A 7,825-nucleotide genomic window follows, 5' to 3' on the forward strand; every position below is an offset into this window, starting at 1 on the left:
CTGGACTACGTGTCTACGTTTCTCTATTTTATTTTTTATGTTGTGTGTGTGCTGATAGACTCGGACCTTTAAAGCATTTTTTGTCTGGCCTACATATTGTTTGGAACACTTTGTACAATAAATCAAATAAATACAGTTCTCTGTTACTGGAGTGAGATGCTGTGAGATCTGAAAGACTTGTTTTGTTGAACGATTGAATACCCATTTTTGCTGATCAAAGTATTTACAGAGTGACTTTTTCTTCTGTGGTGCCATGGGTCTGAGTTTGCTATTTACTAGAACGTCTGATAAATTTGTATTTCTCCTATAGGCAGCTATTTGTTTGTGTTTCTGCAAGAAGGGAGTGTTTTCAAAGAACCTTTCAAAATTAGACTTAGCTGCACGGTTTAATTGTTTGCTCATTAGCGAGAAATTGGACACTAATGGAATAATTTTGTTCTTTTCACCCTCTTTAGGGTCCCTTGGAGTCCCGGGGAGGAGAAAAGTCTTCAGAGCCCTTCTTAAGAAGGACCTCGAGTATCCTCTGTCCCTCAGGGCCCTGAACAGAATTTTGGTTGCTTCCATAAAACAGGAATGTTCTGTGCATATCCTGTGAAATCTGAGTAATTGAGATTTCACTATACCTTTAAATGTATGTTTAGGATGGAAGCTGTGTTTGTGCAGTAAGGAATGCGTGTCCGTTTCTTTGAAATACACTCTAAAGTCTAGCTGTCCTGTCTCTTCAAATTTCTGTCCCTTATATGACACCACATCTAGAAAGTTGACCTCTGTGGGGTCAATTGTATATTTAATTGTAATCGATCTCTGATGGGTATTCAAGTGTTCTGCAAAGTCCTTAAAATCATCCATGGAGTAAGACCACACTCCCCATATGTCATCCAGAAATCTAAAGTAATGCAGAGGCCTTTTTGTACACGAACCCAGAGCCGATTGTTCCCATCTCGCCATGAAGATGTTGGCGTAGGAAGGGGCAAACTTTTTGCCCATGGCTGTGCCTTTAACTTGCAAATAATATTTAGAATTAAATTCAAAGTCATTTTTAGTTAAGTTTATATCTAATAATTTTAAAATATAATCATCAGGCCTTTTTGGGTCTGGATATTGAAGCATGCACTCCTGGACCGCCTGGAGGCCTGCTTCAGTTTCTATGTTCGTATATAAGCTGTCAATATCTATGGTGAACAAAAAGGCTCCTCTGGGAATACTGATGTCTTTAACTTTCTGGATGAAGTCATAAGTGTCCTTCAGATAGCTCGGGTGTTTCTGAGAGATGGGGTTGAGATAATACTCGATGTACTCAGCTGTCTGATAAGTTTCACTGTTGCAATCAGACACTATGGGTCTGCCGGGTGGAATCTCGTGTGGAATACTCCATTTTTCAGGCTCCTTGTGAATCTTAGGCAATAAATAAAATCTTCTCATTCGAGGAGTGCCACTGCCGCTTAAATAATCCCTCTGTTTTGAGTTAATGATACCCTTGTCATACATCTGTTCTAAGATTTTTCTAACCTGTTTCATGGTTTCAAAATAAATGGGTTCTTCTAAGGGTTTGTAGTGGTCACTGATGTTTAATTGTCTCTCTCCCTCCCAGACATATTGCTCTCTATCCATGATGACAATGGCATTTCCCTTGTCAGCAGGTTTAATGACAATTTCTCTGAGGTTTTTTAGTGTGTTCAAGGCCCTCAGTTCCTCCCTCTGGAGGTTGGGCCTTGGTTTCAAGCTCCAATTCAAGTTCTTATAAGCATACTCATCAGCTGTGATCAGCTGGCCTACTTGTTTGGGAAGTCTGCTCAAGGCCGGAGTCCAATCTGAATTGTGTGTGAAAGGTAATCTTTGTTTTTTAATCTTTTTACCCTCAAAATAAACCTCTAATTTTATTCTTCTATGAAATTTTTGTAAATCTAGTCTAAGTTGATGTTTAAAATCTTTCATCTTTTGAACAGACGGAATAAATGTGAGGCCTTTCATGAGCAGGGATGACTGTGAGGGAGAGAGAGTAAAGTGTTTGGAAAGATTCACAACAAGCCTGTGTGCACCCTTTCTCGGGTGTTCACTCACTACAAGTTTAAATATCGTGCCCAGTGTTCCAACATGTTCCTGGCTGTCTCTGCAGTCCAGTGCAGGCCGTCACTCTCTACCTGAAACTGATCCTCTGGCAGGAGGGGGATGAAGGAATAATTTTCCTCTATGTAATTGTTTAATTCATCTAAAAATATTTTTTCTCCTTCTGGGAGAGATTGGGGGATATTGATCAGGGGGATCCACAGTTGGGCCTCTGGCAGTCTCTCTTGTGCCACCTGACTCAATCTGGCACACTCTCTCATCGCTGAGATGCGTAATCTTTGTGTGCGGTTATTCAGGCCGAATGCCAAGACTATTTTTTCTACTTTTGTGTCTACTGTGGCTTTTTCTATCAGATTGGCAGCGTGCTGCAATTTAGCCCCTGGAAAACTGTCAATCTGTAAATCAGGAATGTCAAAAGCGGGAATCCTGCTCAGATTGGAGTCCCCGATGACCACGTGTTTCTCTTTGAGTGCCAGTTTCCACTCATTGAACTTTTTGTTAGTTCTAAGGTGCGTGTACGGCCTACGTAGTGCCCTTTGACCTTGAGTGTCGGCTACAGAGGTTTCAACTGTTTTACTCATTTTCTCTGCTTGTCTGTTTTTTTCTGTTTCAGAGATAATGTTTTCCATTTTTTTGGAAGTTTCCCCCCTCTCTGTCTCCTGAGGAGCCCCTGGTTGAAGAGATGTCACAGAATATTCTGAAAAATCAAAGTCTGAGAGATTGGGTGACCCTGACGGATTTTGGAAGATCTGGGCACTCTCAGCTGTGTCCCTTAGAGGATTTACTCTATGTACTGCATTGGCTACAATGGGGACCAGAGAAGGCAGGCCTGTGGTTATCGGGGCCTCAGCCTCAGAGGGGGCAAAAGGAGAGAAAAGTTCCTGTGACAGCTGACCCGTAAACTCATCTAAATCATCCAGTCTGTCACCCTGTGCAGGAGTTAACTGATCCTCCTCCTCATCATCATCATCAAAACTCACTAAGAGATTTTTCTCAGCTTGTTCTGTAACGACTGGTGGAGTTTTTGGTCTCTGTTCTGTCAGGTGTTTTTTCTTTTCTGGTCTTTTCCCCTTAGGAGACTGTATAGGGGCCTGTATAGGGGCCTGTACAGGAGGGTTCAGAGGTGGAAAATCATCTCCCAGAAGCCAGTCGTTCCTCATAGGAGACCAGCCTGACATTAAAGTGGGCGATGTTTGTATCTGGATGTGTGTGACCCCTGTCTTAGGTCTGACGACCCCTGTGTTGACCGTTTCTGTCCCCTGCTGAGCTGAGGCTAGATCTGCACCACTAACCACCTGAGCAAATGTTCTGTTGTTACTGGTTTCAGAATTCGATGGTACTCTAGACCCGGATGGAGTCCCAGAACGCAATTCGGTCAGGACCAAAGTTTCGGCCTGCTGAATTGCCCTCTGGGAGATCCTTTTGCCAAAATTTCTCATCGCCCATTTAACAGCGATCTCAAAAGCGTGTAACCAGTCTTTTCTCTGTGTCTCTCCCCGTAAGATCCCCAGTGTGTGCTTTATGATATCCTCATAATGTTGCTGTAACACCAACTGTGTCGTAAACGCCCAGTTCTTTGCATTACCCTCCAGCAATTCTTTTGTGGACATTGTGGGGGCAAAGGGTTTGATCACACTTTTAAGAAGCTCTGTTAACCTTTTAAGAGTGACAGGCTGGTTATCTTCTATCCGTGTGTCAATATTACTGAGGTGATGGACAGATCTGATCAGATGATACATATTCTTAATAATTCTCCGAAAAGTGGGAGAAGCAGGAGAGTATTCTGTATTTTTTTGTGAATCAAAGTGACTTTTTTGGCCCATTCTTTTTTTCTGGTGAACATATTTTTGTGCAAACTGGCCATTCTCACGTCTCCTGTTCTTTTCTACATTACGAGGAGAATTTTGTGTGTTTCTGTATCTCTGGTCAGTAAACCTGTTCTGTTCAGTGGGGTAAAAAATCCTATTTTCCCCAAAAGTCACTCTCTTTTGTTTGGGTTTAAATCCCCGATTTAAAGGGCGTCGATCACGTGACTGACGACGGAAAGGATTTACAGTATTCTCCGATCGAGTTTCATTCTGTACTCTGTTACTGTAACCCGCGAGTGATTCTCCGTGTCTGATGACCTCATATGGGAAGTCACGAGATCGCTCGACAAAATAATCGTCCCTCATAAATCGTCCCCGTCTGGGGAAATCCCTGTTATCTGTGTGAGGGATCAGACGCGCTCGAGGGGTCGTGAAACGACCCTTGTTCTGAAAAACGAACACCATCCTTATTTTACTGAACGATCAAATCCACAACTGTGTATTCTTTTAATCTTTTATTCTATTTCTGAAAATTTAAAAAAAATGTTTTTTTGTCCTTTTATATTTTTTTAACTTTTTTTTGGATTTTCTTGTGTTTTTTTTAACAATAAAGAGATAAACCAACTTTTTTTGGATTTTGTAGTGTTTTTTTTAACAGTATGAAATGAACCAGATGTGTGATTTTATATGAAATCAAAAGAAAAAAGATCAAAGGATCAAAATAAAATTTCAAAATAATGGAAAAAAACAAAAATATATTTTCTTTTAGGGAAATAAATGTTTCTGTGTTCAAGCCTATATCGCGACGTTTCGATACTTTGATGTATCTTCTTCAGGCAGGCTTGAACTTTTCAATTTTCTGTTTTATCTCGAGATACAAAATAACCGTTTTACTAAATCACCAACCAAGATGTTACTGCAAGCAGTGCAACAATCCTTCTGACTCGGACTGCGTTCCGTTAGGTATATCAAAGCCAGTCGATGACGTCATCGGCACGCCATCCTCCAATCCCTTCAAACCAATACAAAATTTAAACCAAACAAGCACACGATGCATTTTTCAAATTTGAATTATGTGCGTTGCATTTTTTATTTTTTATTTATTTTTAGTCGATGCATGTTGCTTTTTTTTATATAGAGAATTTTTTTCTTTGCTTTTTTCAAATTTAAACGATGCTCTTTGCCTCTTTCAATTTGAAAAATGCAGCTCCTCAGTCTGCATGTAACAAAGAAAACAATGCATCCCTCAAATGTGCTCCAAGTAGCCATAAACAATGTTTTTTAATCATTTATGACTATTAAAGCCCTCTAGTGCCTCATAATATATGTATTTTTATTTATTGTATATTTATGTATATTCAGTTCTGTTTCTATATGTTTTTCACAATCATCTCTTTCTGTTTTATAGATAGATACTGAAAAAAATATATTCTAGTGCCCATGAAGTATTTATAATTTTATCTTTATGCTTTTTTATGCTTTTTATATTTGTATTATATTTAACCTCGTGTGTCTTTATAAGTAATCCATGAAAACCATGAATTCTAGTGCCCATGAAGTATGTATTCATATTTTAATTTTTTAATATGTATTAGGGTGTATATTTATTTATTTTAATAATAATAAAAAATGAGAACATATGAAAGCCCATAAAGTGTGGTTCCGCTGAGTACCCACTAGAGGTCATGAGAAGAGAGGGCCCAGAGAGGGAGGCTCAGGCTGGGTTAGGAAAAAGGAGAGTTTTCCCAGGATAGGACCCTGAGGGTCCCACTCTGGGTTGTGCACGGTCCATCCCTCCACTGGTCACCCCCAAATCACATACAGACCAAGAGAGGTCACAGCAGGCCAACTGTTAAGGGCTGTTCATAGGGCTATTGAGGCCAGGGCTATTCAGTTTAGGTCTGGTTAAGTTTAGGTTTGTGCAGGATGGGTCTGTAAAATCCAGGTATGAATCCTGGGGTATCTGGTAGGTTTTAGGTTTGGATATGGTGGGTTGGTTAGGTTTAGGTTGTGTTATGGTTAGTCGGTTAGGTTTTAGGTTTGGGTTAAGGTCAGGTAGATCTGCTAAGTCTCATTAAGACCTCTTGGGAATTTTGTATCCAGTCTCATGATCCATAATCTTTCATATTTAAGTCTATCACACAACGACCAGAATGGGTCGGATTGAAGTCCAGTCACCCTGAAGGCCTCAAGGCCGTGGGTGAGGAAGTGCTGGACTACGTGTCTACGTTTCTCTATTTTATTTTTTATGTTGTGTGTGTGCTGATAGACTCGGACCTTTAAAGCATTTTTTGTCTGGCCTACATATTGTTTGGAACACTTTGTACAATAAATCAAATAAATACAGTTCTCTGTTACTGGAGTGAGATGCTGTGAGATCTGAAAGACTTGTTTTGTTGAACGATTGAATACCCATTTTTGCTGATCAAAGTATTTACAGAGTGACTTTTTCTTCTGTGGTGCCATGGGTCTGAGTTTGCTATTTACTAGAACGTCTGATAAATTTGTATTTCTCCTATAGGCAGCTATTTGTTTGTGTTTCTGCAAGAAGGGAGTGTTTTCAAAGAACCTTTCAAAATTAGACTTAGCTGCACGGTTTAATTGTTTGCTCATTAGCGAGAAATTGGACACTAATGGAATAATTTTGTTCTTTTCACCCTCTTTAGGGTCCCTTGGAGTCCCGGGGAGGAGAAAAGTCTTCAGAGCCCTTCTTAAGAAGGACCTCGAGTATCCTCTGTCCCTCAGGGCCCTGAACAGAATTTTGGTTGCTTCCATAAAACAGGAATGTTCTGTGCATATCCTGTGAAATCTGAGTAATTGAGATTTCACTATACCTTTAAATGTATGTTTAGGATGGAAGCTGTGTTTGTGCAGTAAGGAATGCGTGTCCGTTTCTTTGAAATACACTCTAAAGTCTAGCTGTCCTGTCTCTTCAAATTTCTGTCCCTTATATGACACCACATCTAGAAAGTTGACCTCTGTGGGGTCAATTGTATATTTAATTGTAATCGATCTCTGATGGGTATTCAAGTGTTCTGCAAAGTCCTTAAAATCATCCATGGAGTAAGACCACACTCCCCATATGTCATCCAGAAATCTAAAGTAATGCAGAGGCCTTTTTGTACACGAACCCAGAGCCGATTGTTCCCATCTCGCCATGAAGATGTTGGCGTAGGAAGGGGCAAACTTTTTGCCCATGGCTGTGCCTTTAACTTGCAAATAATATTTAGAATTAAATTCAAAGTCATTTTTAGTTAAGTTTATATCTAATAATTTTAAAATATAATCATCAGGCCTTTTTGGGTCTGGATATTGAAGCATGCACTCCTGGACCGCCTGGAGGCCTGCTTCAGTTTCTATGTTCGTATATAAGCTGTCAATATCTATGGTGAACAAAAAGGCTCCTCTGGGAATACTGATGTCTTTAACTTTCTGGATGAAGTCATAAGTGTCCTTCAGATAGCTCGGGTGTTTCTGAGAGATGGGGTTGAGATAATACTCGATGTACTCAGCTGTCTGATAAGTTTCACTGTTGCAATCAGACACTATGGGTCTGCCGGGTGGAATCTCGTGTGGAATACTCCATTTTTCAGGCTCCTTGTGAATCTTAGGCAATAAATAAAATCTTCTCATTCGAGGAGTGCCACTGCCGCTTAAATAATCCCTCTGTTTTGAGTTAATGATACCCTTGTCATACATCTGTTCTAAGATTTTTCTAACCTGTTTCATGGTTTCAAAATAAATGGGTTCTTCTAAGGGTTTGTAGTGGTCACTGATGTTTAATTGTCTCTCTCCCTCCCAGACATATTGCTCTCTATCCATGATGACAATGGCATTTCCCTTGTCAGCAGGTTTAATGACAATTTCTCTGAGGTTTTTTAGTGTGTTCAAGGCCCTCAGTTCCTCCCTCTGGAGGTTGGGCCTTGGTTTCAAGCTCCAATTCAAGTTCT

The 7,825-nt window shown here is 40.1% G+C and overlaps 1 long non-coding RNA gene across 1 annotated transcript; it reads left to right on the forward strand.

The window, feature by feature from the left end:
- Nucleotides 1-339: 339 nt before the first annotated feature.
- Nucleotides 340-4,499, forward strand: LOC127992442 (uncharacterized). The gene is made up of 2 exons (XR_008165496.1): nt 340-1,829; nt 2,681-4,499. It is a non-coding gene; the product is annotated as an uncharacterized LOC127992442 (long non-coding RNA).
- The last annotated feature ends 3,326 nt before the right edge of the window (nt 4,500-7,825 follow it).

This window comes from Carassius gibelio, chromosome A5 (assembly GCF_023724105.1).
Source record: "Carassius gibelio isolate Cgi1373 ecotype wild population from Czech Republic chromosome A5, carGib1.2-hapl.c, whole genome shotgun sequence".
Classification (NCBI taxonomy): Eukaryota; Metazoa; Chordata; class Actinopteri; order Cypriniformes; family Cyprinidae; genus Carassius; species Carassius gibelio.